General features: G+C 48.1%; 1 pseudogene; it reads right to left on the minus strand.

Moving 5' to 3' along the window:
• LOC105708091 (breakpoint cluster region protein-like) overlaps nucleotides 1-19,508 on the minus strand; it is a 197,487-nt pseudogene that overhangs the window by 115,723 nt on the left and 62,256 nt on the right.

Consider the following 19,508-nt stretch of genomic DNA (forward strand, 5'->3'; position numbering starts at 1 on the left):
GCAGACAAACATCCCATGGTGCCCAATGCTGCTCAGCCACAGAGTGCAGCAGGGTGGAGATGAGGGTGCAGGCAGGGAGAAGGCAGCCATGAGATGCTGAGTCACCTGGGACCAGATGCCATGGGTTTGAGGAACCTATGTTAAGAAAGCAGCAGCTCTTCTCCATGGAACAGAAACTACCTGGAGGCCACCTGGCTGGCTGGTGTGAGGGAGGTGGCATCCAGAAGACCTCAGAGGTGGGTTAACAAACCAGGCCTCCAGCCACCAGTCCCACCAGCCCCAGCAGAGTCAGCTGCCACCCGCAAGGTCCAGCAGCTTTGGGGATGTGGGGGTGGCACTCTGGGATGCCCCTTACACCACATAGAATGAATCTTTGCATCCCCCCAAAATTCCTATGTTGAAATCTAACCCCTAATGTGATGGTATTTAGGGGTAGGGCCTTGGAGAGGTAATTAGGTCAGGAGGATGGAACCCTTGTAAATGGGATTAGTACCCTTTTCAAACCCCAGAGACAGCCCCATCCTTTCCACACCAGGTGAGAACACAGCAAGAAGAGGGCTATGAACCAGAAGGCAGGCCCTTGGCAGACACTGGACTCCTGCCTCCAGCACTGTGAGGAGTAAATGTTTGTTGTTTAAACTACCCAGTTTACGGTATTTTTGTTATAGCAGCCTGAAGTGACTAAGACACCCCTCCGTGAAAAAAATGTGACATGCACACCCTTATATTCCAAGTTCCCATGACTCACATGGGACATAAACATGTCCCTTCCTCTCTCTGCAGTCCCCATGTTACACTGTGGAACACATGGGCCTGGACATCTATGTCCTTCCCACCCAGTGGCCCAGTGGAAATACACATCTTTCCTTTAATCAGGGAGGCATTTAGCCGCTTCCTCCTAACATTCTGTCCCAGAGGGCAGGGCAATAGCACAGCTGCTTTCAGGGAATTCAGAACCTGGAGAAGGCCGGGTGCTGTGGATCACACCTGTAATCCCAGCTCTCTGGGAGGCCAAGGCAGGCACATCATTTGAGGTCAGGAGCTGGAGACCAGCCTGGACAACATGCTAAAACTCAGTCTCTACTAAAAACACAAAAATTAGCCGAGTGTGGAGGCGGACACTGGTAATCCTAGCTACCTGGGAGGCTGAGGCAGGAGAATTGCTTGAACCCAGGAGGTGAAGGTTGCAGTGAGCAAAGATCATGCCACTACACTCCAGCCTGGGTGACAGAGCGAGACACTGTCTCAAAAAAAACCAACAACAACAAAAAAAAACACAGAACCTGGAGAAGACCCAAGAGGTAAAATAAATGAGAACTGGGTCATAGTCTCCAGTCCACTCTGGTTTCTCAAGAGTATGAGGGACCGTGTGCAGCCACAGTCGGGGGAGGAGCCTGACCTCGACTGACTGACTCCTCTGAGCATGGTAGGGCTCTGTTCACACAACCCATGCCCCTCCACTCCCCAACTTTCCTACAGGCTCCCGGTGGCTCTGGGTGTCTGGGGCCCAAAGCCTGTCCAGCACGTGGGCTCGGCCCTGGTCCCATGGCTCCGGCTCACACACACACCCCCACATCAGGGCCCACGACTGGGGAGTCTGAAGCTCATCGCTTCGCACAGCCCCTCGTGCTCACTGAGACCTCATCAGCCCAGGTGCCCTGGGTGCTCCATTCTGAGCCTCAGCTCATACCTTCCCCATCCAGATGGCCTCCCTGGGTCTTAGCCCTCCCAGCTCTTTACAGCCCACCATTCTGATAGCCCCATCCCTGCTGTCACTTAACCTGGTCACCCTCCTAGGCTGGGGGACATTCTCCCTGGTGCTTTCTCCCACTCACCGTGTATAGGGTCCTCCTTGACACTCCACCTACGCTACAGCCCACATCCAGGCACCAGTCCCCTCAAAACTTCTCATAAGCTCCTTAGGACAGGCTGGAGTCCGGTTCCTCCTCACACCACTGACCACCCAGAACCCAGGGACCATCTGTAGAATACACTTATTCAACACATGGGGCCACCCCAGGGCCCAGATATAAATAAACAGATCAAGCAAACAACTTCATATTCACATAGCCACTGGTTCCTCAGATTTGGGAGCAACAGAGGTCAGGGTGGCCAAACTGGGTGCAGACACGGATCAAACACACAGGGTTGCAGAAAAACACAACTCAAGGCAAGCTCCCCTCCTTCATTAGCTGATAGGACACATAACAGAACTTCTGTTCGCTATCTCCGGAGAGTCCAGCTGCACACGGTCTCTGTAAAAATGCCAGAAGAAAATGCTCGTGCACACGCCATTAATGACCCCCACAGAGGACTTGGCCTGGGGCTCATCACATCTGCGGGTGTACAGGCTGAGCTCATTTCTGAGTCACAAAACCCAAAAGTGATGTTTTTGGTCAGCAACCACCCGGACAGACTCCCACACTCTGGCACTCTGCCCACTGACCTGCCCTTGTCCCTGGCTTAATAGCTGATTCTCCATGGGCCCCCGGCTGGCTCATGAAACAGAGTCCATAAAGAAGCTGCCTATTTATAGACACTTGATTTATAACCAAAGTAGCAATGCAGAAAACAAGAGTTCTCCAGCAAATGGTGCTACGTCAAATGTATATACAAAGGGGGCAAAAATAAATGCTGACACCTATTTCACACTGTATCAAATATAAAGTCCAAGGTTTTCTAACTATGATTTTAAATCTGAAATAGTAAAACAAAGACTTGATTGATTTGACTACATTAAAATTAAAATCTCAAAAATAAAAAATCCTGGGCAGGTGCAGTGGCACACACCTGTAATCCCAGCTCTTTGGAAGCCTGAGGCAGGCAGACCACGAGGTCAAGAGATCAAGACCATCCTGGCCAAGGTGGTGAAACCCTGTCTCTACTAAAAATACAAAAAATTAGCCAGGTGTGGTGGCAAGCGCCTATAATCCCAGTACTCGGGGGGCTTAGGCAGGAGAATCGCTTGAACCTGGGAGGTAGGAGCCAAGATCGTGCCACTGCACTCCAGAGTGAGACTCTGTCTCAAAAAAAAAAAAAAAAATCCTTTTACTTAAAAAAATGTTAAAATGTTTTGCACAGCCAAAAAACCATCATAAGTAGCATTTAAAAACAAAAAACTGGGAAAGTATATTTGCAGTATCTCACAGATAAATGGTTAAGGTCCCTAATATGTGCAGAATGCTTTTTTAAAATTGAGGTGGAGAAGACCAGAAACAGAAAAATGAGCAAAATGAATGAATCACACAATTTACACACACGCGCGCGCGCACACACACACACAAACACACAGAGAAAATGATTAACCTAACTCATAATGAGAGAAATGCAAATTAAGCAGCACTTGTCACTTATCAGATTGGTAAACACACTCTTTTGGGAAGAATATGGGGAAACAGGCACCCTCCTTAGTTGTTGATGGGAATGCACCTTAACTTAAGCGTTATGAAAGGACCCATGCAATATCTAACAAAGCTACACATGTATTTACCTTTTGCTCAGCAACTTCACTTTTAGGAATTTAACCTTAAGATACACCTCCAATAAGACAAATACATATGCACAAGGCGAATTATTCATTGCAGCATTGCTTCCTATTGCAAAATACTGGTCTGCCTTACACACCTATATACACAGGAAAGCATATGCAGTACACTTCAGTGAATACAATCAGGTATTAAACAACAATAAAAAATAAGAAAGACTGCTACAAATAGGTATGGAGAGAAATTTCTGGAGTACATTAAGTGAAAAGATTCAGAGTGCAAAAGAATGTATTCTGCCACCTTTTGCGTAAGAAAGGAGAGGTAAAAAAAATGTATTTGCTCATTTATGCAAAAAGAAACATGAAAAGAATAAACAAAAACTAAACTTCTGCGGTGGGTGGGTACCCAGTAAGAGAGAACGGGGGAAGGGAGGCGCACTTTTCTGAATATATATATCTTTTCATATGGTTCTGACTCATGGAGCCATGTTAGTGTTTCATATGCTGAAAATAAACAAATAAATAAAATTTAAATAAAGATAGGAGAAGCCTAAAATGGAATAGGATAGGAACAAACAGACCTAACTATATTTCAAATGAATAACATAACCCAAGTATTTTTTCAACACAGTAGTATTTTGACCATAAATCCTCAGACTCTCAAGCCAAAGACAAAGCGTATGCAAATATTAAACTTCAATTGAGAAATTTGTTTCTCACAGTGGTACAGGTAATTCTAAAACTATTTTCTGTATATTATAGGGTGGAGAAAATAAGTAAATGTAGGTGGTAGAGGCCAGGTTTTTCAGTGTTGGATAAATGAATTACAATTATAGAATGTGGAAAGGCTGTTATGAACCTTTTAAGTCAATAGAATTGGAAGTATCAGTGTGAACTCATACATTTAAATATATGGAGAAACAGGTGGAGAAATTGACATAGGAGAGAGAGAGAGAGAGAGAGAGAGAGAGAGAGAGTGTGTGTGTGTGTGTGTGTGTGTGTGTGTGTGTATCTGTGTGTCTGTCTGTCCCAAAAGCAATGAACACATCTAACTTCTAGGTCTTGATTTTAAGTACTATCCTCCACTAAAAGGAACAAGGTCTCCTTGAAGAAATGGCTGATTCTAGGGCTGAGCTGGAAAGGTACAAAAGTTATTGTGCCAGAAATTAAGGAAGTGCTCCAAGAGTAATAGGAAAATGTCAAAAGGACACAGGAGCCAGCCTGAAGGGGCTCCCAGTGGCCAAATAAGGGATAATCTAGGCATAAAACTAACTGATCCTAATAATTTACAGCCCACTGAATAAGAATCTATGAATTACAATAGGAGAAAAAAACTCTTCCTTGTGGCAGAATGCCAACTAATACATGTAGACGGAATGACAGAATTAGAAAATTGTCGTGTGGCAAAAATCACAGTAATAACTGATTTGGGAAAGAACTATCAACAAGTGCTAAAACCAGGGTGAAAAGTCTGGGGAAAAGAGGATAGACATGTTTACAAAGTTTCAAAGTACCTCTGACAAGACACTTACTTATTAATTACAAGAGGAAGCACAGTATCCTAACAGTGGAGAAATCTAGCCTTCACTACCCTAACCAAAGGAAGTTAACATGCCCCACAACGGCAAAGATGGAAGTCATGTATTTCTATACTTCTGTGATATTCCTGCCTAAAATGCATAACCCAAATCTAATCATTAAGGACATACTACCAAACCCAAATCTGGAGGACACTCTATCAAATAACTGCCTTTTACTCTTTAGAAATGTCAAGGTCATAAAAGACAGAGTAAGAAACTATTCCAAATTTAAAGAAAACGAAAAGCATAACAACTGAACGCAATACATGATCCTGGATTGGATCCTAGACCAGAAAACAAATTTTTTTTCTCTTTTGCTATATCTGACATTAGTGCAAGTGGTGAAATTTAATGAAAGGCAATACATTAGATACTAGCATCATATCAATGTTAATTTCCTGATTTTGCAATTTACTATGGTTATAAAAAAGAATGCCCTTGTTTTTCTGGAAATATGCACTAAAATATTCAAGCAGTAAAGGAGCATTATGTCTACAGTTCATGATCAAACAGCTAAAAAAATACTATGTGTGTATACATGTGTATATACAGGGAAATGATAATCATGACACACCTTGACCCCTCCCCGCCATTGCCAGCAGATGCCTTGTGCACATGCCTTGCCGCACCGAACCGTTAATGTCTCGCGTGCTTTGTGCGCGTGCCTCTCCCTCCAGTATCTATTTCGCGCGCCCCGCCCCGGCCCCTCCAGTTTCCTGCGGTTGCCAGCAGGTGCCTCGTGCGCCGGTCCCCCTTATTTTCCCACGGTTGCCAGCAGGCGCCTTGTGCGCCGGCGCCTCCATTTTCCCACGGTTGCCAGCAGGTGCCTTGTGCCCGTGTCTTGCCATGCCAGTTCGTTAGGGTTCCGGGCCTTTTTTGCTGGCCTCTCATCCAGTACCTATACCTGCGCTGCCCCCCACCCTACCACCGCGCCCCCTGTCCCGCAGGTGCCAGCAGGTGCCTCGTGCCCGTACATCGCCCCCTCCGCCGCCATTGCCAGCGGGCGCCACGCGCGCACACCTTGTCCCCTCCCCGCCATGGCCAGCAGGTGCTTTGTGCCCATACATTGCCCCCTCCGCCGCCATTGCCAGCAGGTGCCTCGCGCGCACACTTTCACCCCTCCCCGCCATTGCCAGCAGGCGTCTTGTGCGCGTACGTTGCCCCCTCCCCCGCCATTGCCAGCAGGTGCCTCGCGCGCACACCTTGACCCCTCCCCGCCGTTGCCAGCAGGTGCCTTGTGCGCATACCTTGCCGCACCTAACGGTTATGTCTCGCGTGCTTTGTGCGCGTGCCTCTCCCTCCAGTACCTATTTCGCGCGCCCCGCCCCGGGCCCTCCATTTTCCCACGGTTGCCAGCAGGCGCCTTGTGCGTCGGCCCCTCCATTTTCCCACGGTTGCCAGCAGGCGCCTGGTGCGCCAGTCCCTCGATTTTCCCACGGTTGCCAGCAGGCGCCTTTTGCGCCGGCCCCTCCATTTTCCCACGGTTGCCAGCAGGCGCCTTGTGCGCCGGCCTCTCCATTTTCCCACGGTTGCCAGCCCGTGCCTCGCGCGCATAGTTTGCACCTCTCCCCCCACCGCATTGTCAGCAGGTGCCTGGCGCGCATACCTTGTCCCGCGAATCCGTGAAGGTCGCCCTTCTGGCGCGGATCTCTCACTTGCGCCCGTTTTTGCACGCGCCCCCACTCGCGCACGTTAGAAGGATGCGTTGCCCGGCAACAGGAGAAACCGCTCGCTTAGTCTTTAGCCGCGTTGGCAGCTAGAGGACGACGCTCAGAGCCTGGCTCTCGAGAGTTTAAGAATCGGAAATTTCCCCGCTGCTCCCAGAAGGGGCTACCTGGGCACTCTGTGCCCCTTATCCCTGTCCCGGCCCGAGTGTCGGGGACCTGCCAGTAGGGCTCAGTTGCCTTGAGCCCGCTCTCCCCATCCCTCCGTTGACTTTGCTTGTGGGATCTCCTCCTTGCTCCTGCCCCTGGGTGGAGTGGCAGGTCATCCTACAAGGGCCCGGACACTTGGAATCAGCAGTGTGTCCAAACAACTTCAAGAAGGTTTTCCAGCGATCCTGCCTCTGCCTTCAATTTGGATGCACAGGTACCATAGCGAGAGTCCAATTCCACCCAAAACTCTCTGTGGGGCCCAGGAGCAGGGAGTCACCCCTTTGGGGCCCACAACACCCAGCTGTGGCCCAGACTCCTGTCCGGAGGAGATCATGTTGAGAGCACAAAGGGAGAGTGAGGCAGCGATGCCTGAGCAGGGCGAGGACCCCAGAGTCCAACAGAATACTGACCATGTCCAAAGGGGCCCCGAGGGCACCGGGGATTCACGGTCTGCATTTAGGCCCGTACCGGATAATGGAGACCCCTTGCCCTTAGTGCCCAGGCCCGGGCCTCGGCAGAGAGACCTCCATGCCCAGAGGTCAGAAGGCAGACAGGACCAGAGATCCCAGCCTTGCAGGATGAGCCCCTGTCCCAAAAGGAATGCCATTTCCAGCTCCTACAGCTCCACGGGAGGCTTCCCGTGGCTAAAGAGGAAGAGGGGGCCAGACTCATCCCACTGCCATGTGACCGTGTCAGGAGTCACATGTCACAAGACATCCCAGCCTTCTGGGATGAGCCCTGGCCCAAAAAGAAATGCCCTTTCCAGCTCCTACAGCTCCACGGGAGGCTTCCCGTGGCTAAAGAGGAGGAGGGGGCCAGACTCATCCCACTGCCATGTGACCCTCAGTTCCTCAGAGACAGTGAGTGAGGACAACTCTCAGGCTGTCTCTCAGGCTGTCATTCACACCCAGGGTGAAAAGGCAGCAGAGGCACCACCAGGGGAGAAATTGGCCCCCAGGAATGGCTCCCCCACATCTCAGGAGTCTAGGCCTCGTAGAAGAAAGTTTCCTCTGCTGCCACGCAGGCGAGGGGCGCCTCTGAAGCTGCCATCTCCCTTACGGCTGGGGTTCCGGGTCACTGCTGAAGACCTGGACCTGGAGAAGGAGGCGGCACTCCGGCGCATTAATAGTGCACTGCAGGGTGAGGCCAAGGCCGTCTCAGACTGTAGAGCCCCACGGCCTTCCCAAGCTTTGCCCTCACCTGCAACAGGGACTTCTTCTCCGCCTGCTGTCCCTAAAGCACCCAGCATGGATGCACATCCGGGGACTCACATGTCCCAACAGTACCTGGGCCGCGTGTCCCTCCTAGCATCTGCTGCAGGGGCCCCCTCTACACCTGCCGTGTCTGGGAGGAAGCGCCGCGCCTCCTAAGATCCCCTTCCTGACACCTCTTCACACTCCCGGGACACAGCCCAGGTCACCTCGCTGATTCCTGCCCCCTTCCCAGCTCCAAGTGTGGACTGCAGCCTGAGAAGCCCAAGGCCTGGCACTTCTGCTGCTGCTGCAGCAGCCGCAGGGGCCCTTACCCCTTCTACTTGGGACCCCATGTGGGGGGCCCCACCGAATGGAGGGCAAAGAGGCCCCTCACATCCCTGGGCCTCAGCCACAGCTGCAGCAGGTGCCCGGTCCGCCTTTCCTGCCTCTCCCGGCAGCAAAAGGATGAAATCCCCAACCCCAACGTGTGTGCATTTCCCTGTCCCCTTCACACAGGGACCCCTTGTTTCCACTGACCCTCTCTCTCCTGGTCTGCAGATCGCTGTATCTGGATCTGGTTCCAGTTCTGCAGCCAGCACATCTGCTAACCTGGCACCCAAGGCGGCAAGTGACTCTGAGGTTACCCCCTTAGATACCTGTCCCTTTTCCCAGCCTCTCTTTCTGGGGCCTCCTGCTGGCTCCAGTGTCAGCTTCCTCCAATCTCCTCAGGCCCATCTGATGCCCCTCAGGCACAGCACAGCCTCAGGAAAGGACACCAGCAGCCCGGCAGGATGAAGGGTCTGTGGTCCCAGCCCAGTACTGAAACTCCCTGTTACCGCTGCAGCCACCGCCCAGCCCAAACCTGCGGTCCTTCATGGGCAGCAGCCGGGAACCCGCACCTTGAAGCGCTCTCTTTAATTCCTCAAAGAATTAAAAATGGAGTTATCATATAATGTAGCAACTCCAACTATGGACATATACCCCCTCAAAACTGAAAGCAACGTCGGGTGCGGTGGCTCACGCCTGTAATCCCAGCACTTTGGGAGGCCGAGGCAGGTGGATCACGAGGTCAAGAGATCGAGACCATCCTGGTCAACATGGTGAAACCCCGTCTCTACTAAAAAAATACAAAAAATTAGCTGGGCATGGTGGCTGGTGCCTGTAATCCCAGCTACTCAGGAGGCTGAGGCAGGAGAATTGCCTGAACCCAGGAGGCAGAGGTTGCAGTTAGCCGAGATCGCGCCATTGCACTCCAGCCTGGGAAACAAGAGAGAAACTCCATCAAAAAAAAAAAAAAAAAAAAACTGAAAGTGAGGTCTTGAAGAGATATTTGCACACTCCACTCATATTCATAGTAGTAGACAAAAGGTGGAAGCAACCCAAGTGTTCACTGACAGGCAAATGGATAAACAAAACACAGCATATAAATACAATGGAATACCACTGAGCCTTAAAAATGGAAGGAATTCTGACGCATGCTACAACACAGATGAACCTTGAGGACACGATGCCAAGTTAAATAAGGCAGTCACAAAACAAGTGGCCTATGATTCCATTTATATGAGATAGCTAGAGCAGTGAAATTCATAGAGACAGAAAGTAGAATGGTGGTTGTCAGGTGTTGGAGAGAAGAGGGAATGGGGAGTTATATAATAGGTACAGAGCCTCCGTTTAGCAAGATGAAAAATTCTGGAGATGGATGGTGATGATGGCTGCACAACGATGTGAATGTATTTAATGGCGCTGAACTGCACACTCAAAAATGGTTAAGATGGCTGGGCACGGTGGCTCACACCTGAAACCTCACCTTCACAGGAGAATTACTTGAGGCCACAGAGTTAGAGACCAGCCTGGGTAACAAAGCAAGACCCTGTCTCTTAAAAAAAAAAAAAAATTAGTTTTAATTAGCCAGGTATGGTGGTGTGCACCTATAACCCCAGCTATTTAGGAGGCTGAAGCCAGAAGATGGCTTGAGTCCAGGAGTTCAAGGCTACAGTAAACTAGGATCATGTTACTGCACTCCAGCCTGGGCAAGCAACAGAGTGAGACTCCATCTCTTAAAAATATAAAAATAAATAAAATGGAAAATAAAAAGGCCAAGGTGATGAATGCTATATGCAGTTTTCCACAATAAATAAAAAAAAAAGTTGGAAAAAAAAGCCAACAGAAAAATGGGCAAGTGACTTGAACAGGCACTTCACAAAAAAGGATCCAAATGACCACTGAGCACATAAAAATAATGTATAAAAAGGTATTCAATCTTACTGGCAATGATGCAAATTAGTGCCACTCCTCCACCCCTTTATACATTCCTGAGTGCTTAACATAAAAGGAGTAACAATTTAAGTGCAAGAGAGGATATGAAGTAACCAGGAATGTAAACTGGTAACCACCTTAAAAAATGATTTTCTTCTATCTATAATACTAAAGCTGAACATAGGTATACACTATGGTTCAGTAATTTCACTCCTTGTTCTAGAACCAACACAAATGGGGGCACATGTGCATTAATACACATGTATACAAATGTTCATAACAACACTACTCTTAGCCACAGAGCAGAAACTCCAAAAGACTTCCAATAGTAGAAGAGATGAACAAACTGTGGTATATTCATCCGATGGATTACTAACCAGTAACGAAAAGGAAGTGACCACTGCTAGATGCAACAGTACAGATAAGAAACCAGACACACATAAAAAAACAACATGGTATATGACTATGTTCCTGTAAAGATCAAAAACTGGCAAAATTAGTCCCTGGTGCTAGAAGTCAGAAAGGTAGTTACTTTGGGGAAGGACAGGAAGGACAATGATTAAGCAGAGGCACAAGGGAAGCTTCTGAGGGGCACGTATGTTGTTTCTAGGTGGTGGTTGCAGGGTATGTTTCATTTTGTGATGATTCACTAAGCTCAACACCTATGCTCTGTGGACTTTGCTATACGTATGCTTTACTTCAACAACAACAAAAAAGGAAAAAACAAAAACAAAAACCTCTGCATTTTCCAACTTACCTTTTACCCTAAGCTACTAGCAGGCTCTCTGCTGTTTTTCCCTATTTCTTTTAATTTTTGCAACAAAATTATGTAAGGGCATGTGCATTCCCACACATAAACATCCCCCATCAGCAAGTGTAAAAACATGAAATTGATGAAGGAACAAATGTTCAGCCTACTTTTTTATAACTGCTGCAAAATGCAAATAATTTGGTAAAAACATTCCAGAAACAAATAATGAAATACTACAACCAGGTACATATACTTCTCAAGGTCAAGTCCAAGTTTCACAGTCTGCATCTCTCTCTCAAATTTGAAGATTTGTTTTCAAATTTTACCTTTCAAGTTTCAGAGGTAGATTGTTCATACTGTTAACTAACTTTTACACTGTATGACCACAAATAATCATGGAGAGTTATCAATCCTAAATTCTAACTGAAGCTTATTAATTCATAATTTTTAGAAAAAATTATCAGCAGTACAATGGAATAGCATATTAATGCAAAAGAACTAATCATGAACACCTCAACAGTATAAGCGAACGCTACAAAGTGCTGGCATGCAGGAGACCCTCTCTACATGGAAAATAATCCTCTCCACTGACTGTGACAAAGGAGAATTAAGTATACAAAGCCTGAAAGCCCAATAACACAGCTCCTGACAAAAGTGGGAATAATGTCCCCAAAACTCACTGCGGGCAGCAGTAGTGTTTTGTATTTATGAAAGCTGCACCAGCAGTGAAGTGTTCTGGATCAAAAGAGTCCTTCCCTTAACCCTCAACTACATTTAGCCTCAAACAATACTTAAAATGAGAGAGGTGAAAAAATGCATATCCTGTACCCTGTCACTACAAGAAGAGAGTCATGAGAATATTGTGCAGTGACAGACACACAGGTGTGGGTGTCCATAAATGAATGGGTGTGTGCACATGCTATGTCAATAATTAAGCCAAACACTTCATTCACCAGGTTAATCATCAATGCTTCATGACAGTTACAGGAATTCACGTTGTAAGAAGTATCTATGTGCCAGAGAAACACAGTAAAATAAGGAAAATTAGAAAAATAAAATAACAGTTTAGTCTGTGGGGTCTCAAAGCCCTTCAATGTTTCCATTGTTCTTTTTCACGATTTTCTTCTTTCCTTCTGTCTCTTTTTACTTTAATCTCCACTTCATTACTTTTTCCTTCTCCTCTCTTAAGTGAAGGCAATTAATCCACTCCAGGAAAAGTATTGCCAAAAAAGCTTTACCTCTGCCCTGACCTTCCTGCTACACACACACACACACACACACACACACACACACACACACACACACCTTAAACAAACTTGTCAACACAGCAAAGCCAAAGCTATGGACAGCTGGCATGTGCTGGCAAGAGCAAGTGTACAGGTTTGCTTTACAGTGGAAAAGTACTCACTGTCCAAGACCAAACTCCCAGCAATTCCAGATCCAAGCTTTCGAAGATGTAACATGCCTGTTCAGTGCACATTCCATAGTAAACCTCCAAAGACACTGCCTGCCACTGATGAAGAGGCCACAGAAGGAAGGTAGCAGTGCATATCCAATGCCAACATTTCAACCTGTTCTTCCAGTCACATAAATAACAGGTCACCTAGTCACACAGGCACTCCACGCCAAAGAAAGCCCCAGCAACTGAGTAACCAGTTAGGTCAGAAAACGCAGCTTATTGTACACCAAAGAGCGGCAGCACTGCTACCAACAAAATGATTCAGTGTGTTCACTGAGACTAACAGAAGCTGGGCAAGGGTCTATTCCTGGTACATAGGCCACAGGATGATACCTAGCAATTCATCAGGGTCATAGCCAGGAGAAAATCTATGTGCATCTCCAAGCCAATGAAATAAGTCTGGGTTCAGTTCCAACAACCTTAGAATAGAAAAACTAGCATTTCCTGTTAGATCTTTCAACACATATAAGGAAGTTCCTCAGCTGTTCCTGAGGTCATTCTTAAAATAATTAAGCCATGATCTATCGGGGCCCTGCCTGGAAAAAAGGATTTTGAACAAATCATGTTTCCGGTTGTACATGTGGACACACACCGGTAGAGCCAGCTACTCAAGAGGCTGAGGCAGGAGGATCCACTGAACCAGGAGACCAGCCTGGGCAACACAGATCTCAAAAAAAAAAAAAAAAGGAATTAAAAAAAGTGATGACGATGATAATAATAATAATAATAATAATGAACCAGCTGCCAGAAGAAGAACAGCAATTTGTGGTGACGAAGGTGAGGGAGATAGCAGATAAAAAGACCTGTCTGGAGGTCACAGGACTGTAAGACTTGGCTCACATGCTCTTTTCATAAAACCTTCCCAGGCTAGAAACAATATTTACCTACCTGAAACTGTTCACAGTGCTTTACTGCTCTCCCTGGATATCTGACATTCTCCCTGAGTATTTTCCTTATTTATGTTTGTGCCTTGCCTCCATCCTTTACTCCACAAGCTCCCTGAAGGCAGAGTGTACCTCCAGTTCACACAATCACAGCATCCTACACAAGGCAGGTGCTCAATTATTTGTTTCATGAACAAGCCTATTGTTTGGTTTCATTCAAAAAGACAGACCAAAAACACCAATTAGGTCTACCCTACTGTAAGGTCTCTTCAAAGGCCAAGTGTTCCCAGCACCAGAAGAGGGCACACCTGTAAGGATGCTCATTTAATATATTAAACATCATATTTAAACTCACTCCTCCAAAAATCCACCATGTATTCAAACATCACCACATGAATACCTTTGACAATGATGCTGCTGTTCCAGGTTTTACAGGTTTGCCTCCTGTAGATGCTGAAGAGCTGTTTTCAGGTTTAATTTTTTCTGCTGTTTGCGTTTTACTTATCCCAGACACTTTAGGCACCAAGCCAACACTCCTGCTTGCTTTCTTCATTCTGGGCTGCCTCTTCCTGATACATTTACAAGCAAATCTGTGGAAAGAAACGGCATTACACTGAGAACCTAACTGGAAGAAAGCTCTTTAGAAATTTGCTTTTGAAGAATTTTAGCATGTGATAAAACTGTTTGAAAGCTAGATGTCACTAGAGCAAAGCTGAAAAATTCTTAGACGTACAAATCAGAATGTACAAATCAGAACACACCTTATTTAAGGCTTCCTCCTTCAATATTACTATTTTGAAATTATTTTGTACATTCTAGCTCATTTAGTAAAAAGAATGTCCTAGATCTCTAACAGAAATGGTTAAATATAACACAGTGTACATTATCTTCAGCATTTGATAAAGCAATAATCATCCCGGCATTTGGGAATTAGCCATTTGCAGGTATCTAAAAGTGATCACACTTTCCAAATTAACCAGTAAAGTCCTACTTTCAAATATTTGCTGCGATATCCTATATAAGTCAGTAGACTATCTCAGAAACCCCAACACTCAGGATCTAAACCTATTTCCAAGCATACCTCTCTCATCAAGAGGCAGCAGGGACGTTTTTTTTTCTTTTTTGAGACAGCCTTACTTCAGGCTGGAGTGCAAGTGGTGCGATCAGAGCTCACTGCAGCCTCGACTTTCTGGACTCAGTTGCTTCTCCACCTCAGCCTCCCAAGTAGCTGGGATTACATGAAAGAACCACCAGCCTGGCTAATTTTTTGTAGAGACAGGGTTTTGCCATTTTGCACAGGCTGGTCTCGAACTCCTGGGCTCAAGTGATCCTCCTGCCTTGGCCTCCCGAAGTGCTGGGGACTACTGGCATGAGCCAGTGTGCCTGGCCAGAAATTCTTTTGCAAAACATTAGCCCCAATATTGGTTCAGAAAACAAAACCATTCTATATACCTATAAAGAATATGGTAATAAATCTTCCACCTAAGTGGTACATACTTGCTTTCACAGCTAAGAAGACTTGAATAACACTGGCAACACACAAAGCTGAAGCCAGATAAGCTTTTAAATATACATTTGTTAACTGAGCCAGAAAAAACAGTCTCTATAATAATGTTTAGAAAGATTCCTTGGATCACTTTGGGTAGAATAATAAAATTATCAAAAATGAGAGCCTCTTCTGAATGTAAGATTTATGTATGATGACTCAGATAAACCATACTGAGCATAAAAGAGGTTGGTCTTTTTTTTTTTTTTGAGACTTAGTTTCGCTCTTGGTGCCCAGCTGGAGTGCAACGGAGTGAATTCGGCTTACCACAACCTCCGCCTCCTGGGTTCAAGTGATTCTCCTGCCTCAGCCTCCCAACTAGAGATCTCGGCTCACTACAGCCTCTGTCTCCCAGGTTTAAGCAATTCTTCTGCCTCAGCCTCCCGAGTAGCTGGAACTAAAGGCGTGTGTGCCACCACGCCCGGCTAATTCTTCGCTTTTTAGTAAAGACGGGGTTTCTCCTGACTTCGTGATCCACCCGTCTCAGCCTCCCAAAGTGCTGGGATTACAGGCGTGAGCCACTGCTGCCTGGCTAATTTTTGTATTTTTAGTAGAGACAGGATTTCACCATGCTGGCCAGGAAGGTCTTAAACTGCTGATCTCAGATGATCTACCCGCCTCCGCCTCCCAAAGTGCTGGGATTACAGGCATGAGTCACCCGGCCGAGGTTGTTCTATTTTATGAGGATTTCTATACATGAATAAAAAGAGAATAGCCTTTTGGAAAAGGCTCACTCCAATGGCTTTACTGAATATTCTACCTAAACTGTGCTTGAGCACTCCAGATTTATCTTCCCTTTACATAAAATAAGCTGTACCAACTGGTTTGGCGGTGGGACAGCGAGACAGGGTGAAGGGGGCTGTGCTCTACCCTCAACATGGTAAGGCCTTGGAGAAAAAGAATGCTGCCACTAACTTCAATGCAGCAGAAAGTTCCACCTTTGGCAGCAATCTGGGCTTTCCCTCACTGCAATGAACCCAGGCGCATTCTGAGCTGATAATGAAATCACAGGGTGCGCAGGGACCCACGGGCAAGCTGAGCACGCAGGATGCCCTGGAGGCTGCGGTCCACGTGGGACAGGCCTTCTCAGCCAAGGACTGTTGACATTTTGGGCTGGAGATTCTCTGAGCAGCTGTCCTGTACACTGCAGGGTGCTAAGCGGCTGCCCTGGCCTCTACCTATAGGCACAGGAGTGCACCTGCCTTCCCACTGTTGTGACAAACAAAAGTGTCTCCAGGCATTGCCAAGTGCCTGTCCCCTGTGAACGAAATCATGCCTGGCTGAGATCCTCTGACATAAGAATCCTGCAAATGGAGGCCAACAGGAGCATGCTCCTAAGCACACATCACTGTTTCCCTGGGGTAATTAGATGGCATGCACGGGGCTGGCAGTTTGGAAGAGCAATCGCCTTTGGAGACGGCCAGGGCAGGCCCACCACTGCAGACTGACACTGGATTCTCCCTCCACCCGACCTCTCTAGATTTGCAAGTGTACTTGCTAAAAAATGAGGTGTTAATGAGATTTCCAGGGCAAGAGCAGGGCTTGTAAGTGAAGAGCCTAGCATGTTTTGATACAAGTGCACTGAACGCATCACTGGAGAAATGCAGTATAAAAGATTCCTGTGTGCCTCAGATCCACTGGGAAAGAGCTGAGATTAATTCCTGGTCCTAAGCTTCTGAATAAAGGCATAAGCAGCAGAGACGGAAGAGATTCTGAGGTTACTCTGCCAACCTCTTGTGCTGTAGAAAACATCTCAAGACCAAAAGAAAGTGTTTTCCAGCTCACTGGGGCCAAACACTGCCATGAGCTTTGGTACCTTTCCTGACTGTTCCTCTGTACATACGACTCAGCAGTTCCCAAAGGGTGTGAGGGGGTGGGAGAGCCAAATGAAAGACTGCAAAAACAGGTGCTGGGCTCACATGAGCCTGGGAGGCAGCCCACGTGCCTTGGAAAGTGCGATGCTTGGGAGTTATCTGCAAGTTCCGGGAACACCTGACTCAAGAAAACGTACGAGTTGGCCGGGCACGGTGGCTCACGCCTGTAATCCTAGGACTCTGGGAGCCCGAGGTGGGTGGATCACCCGAGGTCAGGAGTTCAAGACCAGCCTGGCCATCATGGTGAAACCCCATCTTAAAAAAAAGAAGAAAAGAAAAGAAAACGTGTGAGTTTGGCTTAACCCTGCACCTCCCAAACCAGCCTGACTCCCAAAGCCCTTTTCATCTAATTCCTATTACCTACTCTCTGGAGAGCTGGCGTTCCAGGAAAGCAGATCTAACTGGACGCTGCCCATCTCTCAGGACTGTCCCAGGAGAAGATGGACGCTATTCCACTCCTTCCTGTACTTGAGGATGATCCTCAAATTCCCATGCCTGAGCACTGACCCCCTCCCACTTCCATAGGGCTTGCCACTTTCTCTTCCTTGAGTTTGACTCTGCTCTCTTTGGGTGACTCCAATTTCTCTGGATCTTTTTTGAAACACAGAGAACCGAAGTGCATGTCGCTCTGACGGTGCAAGTGCCACAAACCTTCACAGTGGGCCAGCTTGCGGCTGACCGTGAGCCCCATTCTACTTCCTGCATCCCAGCCATAGCTCAGAATCCACTGGTGCATCGCTGGTGGGACCACGTGATCCCCAGGTGGCATCCCATGGTGTCTCCTCCCTCCTCTGCAGAAACCTGTCCGGGTGGACTTGAACTTGCCCGTCTAACTATAACCTGCTCTTTAAAAGCTCAGGTCCCTGATTTGTGAAGGTCACTTGAAAATTCAGTGTCACCATTCCAGCTACTGGGGAGGACAGTTGCTTATTTAAAGAAAAAGGAAGAGAGAACAGATTGAATGGTCCAGAGGAAGTCTGGCAGCAGGGAGGGAAGTTGGAGCCCTGGATGCATGCAGAGCCTGTTACCAGAAGCACCCGGTGGAGCGGGGTGCCCCGCGGGCTCTGGAGGAACAGGGCGGCAGGTACTGTTACTACTGGAAACATCAGAGCGGGGACCATGATACGCCGTCCTGTGATGAACAGGACGACGGCATAAAGTCTAGAGAACAAAAGCCCAGGGGTGACAGCTGAGGGTGTGTCTCAGCAAGGGTGACTGCATTCACTCCCTACTTCTAGTGCCCATGTCTCTTTCTAACCCTGTGGTTCTCACATTCTGCTCCATGCGAGAACCACGGGGTTAGAAAGAGACATGGGCACTAGAAGTAGGGTGTGAATGCAGAACCCCTACTTTCTGCTCAGAACCCTTGCTGGGTGTGGGAAAGCCAAGTCAGAAGGCAAAGCTACAGCGAGTTGGTGGGATCATCAAGAAGCAAAGGCCCCTGAAGAGGAAAATGTCGCAGAGTGGCCACCAGGCAGACACAGGGTGGGGAAGGGCAGGAAGAACCCCAGTCTGGAGAGTGCAGACCAGGGGTGCGGCTAGGTTCTGGTCCTGACTTGGCCACCAGCCTCCTGAATGGCCCTTTCATGGTCTCTGTTTCTGAATGACTCTTTCGAGGCCCAGGGTGCTAACACTGCATGGTTTGAGGTTTCAGCTTCCTGGGGCTAAATGCAGGCAGGGAGTCAGTAGCCTCTCAAACGTGGGGCCTGGGGCAGGCAGTGCAGCTCCAACCTGCTGCTTTGCTCCTCACATGGGTCTAGAGAGCACAGGTGACATGAGCCCTCGCCCCGCGGCACTAGCCCCTCAATGCTTCCCGCTCTCAAAGTCTGTGACGGGCCGGAAAAGGAAGAGTGGGTCACCTCCGGCCATGCCTCCAGTGCCAGGTACAAAGTCAGCCACAGGACACTTGTGGTGAGAGCTGTTAACGGGCAGAACTACAAACACTCCTCACTGCAGACAGAAGGTGCAAAGAGTGTCCCCAGAACCCGGCCAACCCCCAGAATCAGGCCCTCGCCCCTGGGGAGGCAGGACATCCTGTCAGCTGCTCCTCCTGTCTGAGCACAATAGCATCCCCAGCATGGGGCTGATGCAGCAAACCCGACAGAATCTGGAAACAGCTGGGGTTCACGACCAGATCTTGATCTGGCACACTCTGTTCTCCCAGGGAGGTGGAGGGTACAGATGGGAGTCAGGGCACACCTGGCTGAACGGCGTCAAGGCATTACCTCAGAGATTTCTGCAAACTGAGCATAGGCCTGACAGCGCTTCTCTGCCATTTCCATGCCAACTCCGTAGTTATCCACAAAGGCCCGGTACACACCCAGCTGGCTGGCCTGCAGGGAGGAAGGAAGAGAGAGTCGACAGGTGCTGCAGCTCCCCTGCCTTTCCGAGGAGTGGGCTCCCTCCAACAGCTCATCAGGAACTCCAGGGGCCTCGGCTCTTCCGTGCTGCTCCCTCCCACCTGCTCCCCTCCCCACGCACCCAGCACACTTCCCACTCCCAAAATGACATGCTGAGAAGTGACTCACGACGCCAGGCAGGTAACAGTTCCCTTTTAGAGCTACTCATTCCTCCCACCCCACTCGCTGAAATGGTGCCACGAGCGGC

The sequence above is a fragment of the Aotus nancymaae genome, unplaced genomic scaffold (assembly GCF_030222135.1).
Source record: "Aotus nancymaae isolate 86718 unplaced genomic scaffold, 86718_ANA_hifiasm-v0.15.2.pri h1tg000049l, whole genome shotgun sequence".
Taxonomy (NCBI): domain Eukaryota; kingdom Metazoa; phylum Chordata; class Mammalia; order Primates; family Aotidae; genus Aotus; species Aotus nancymaae.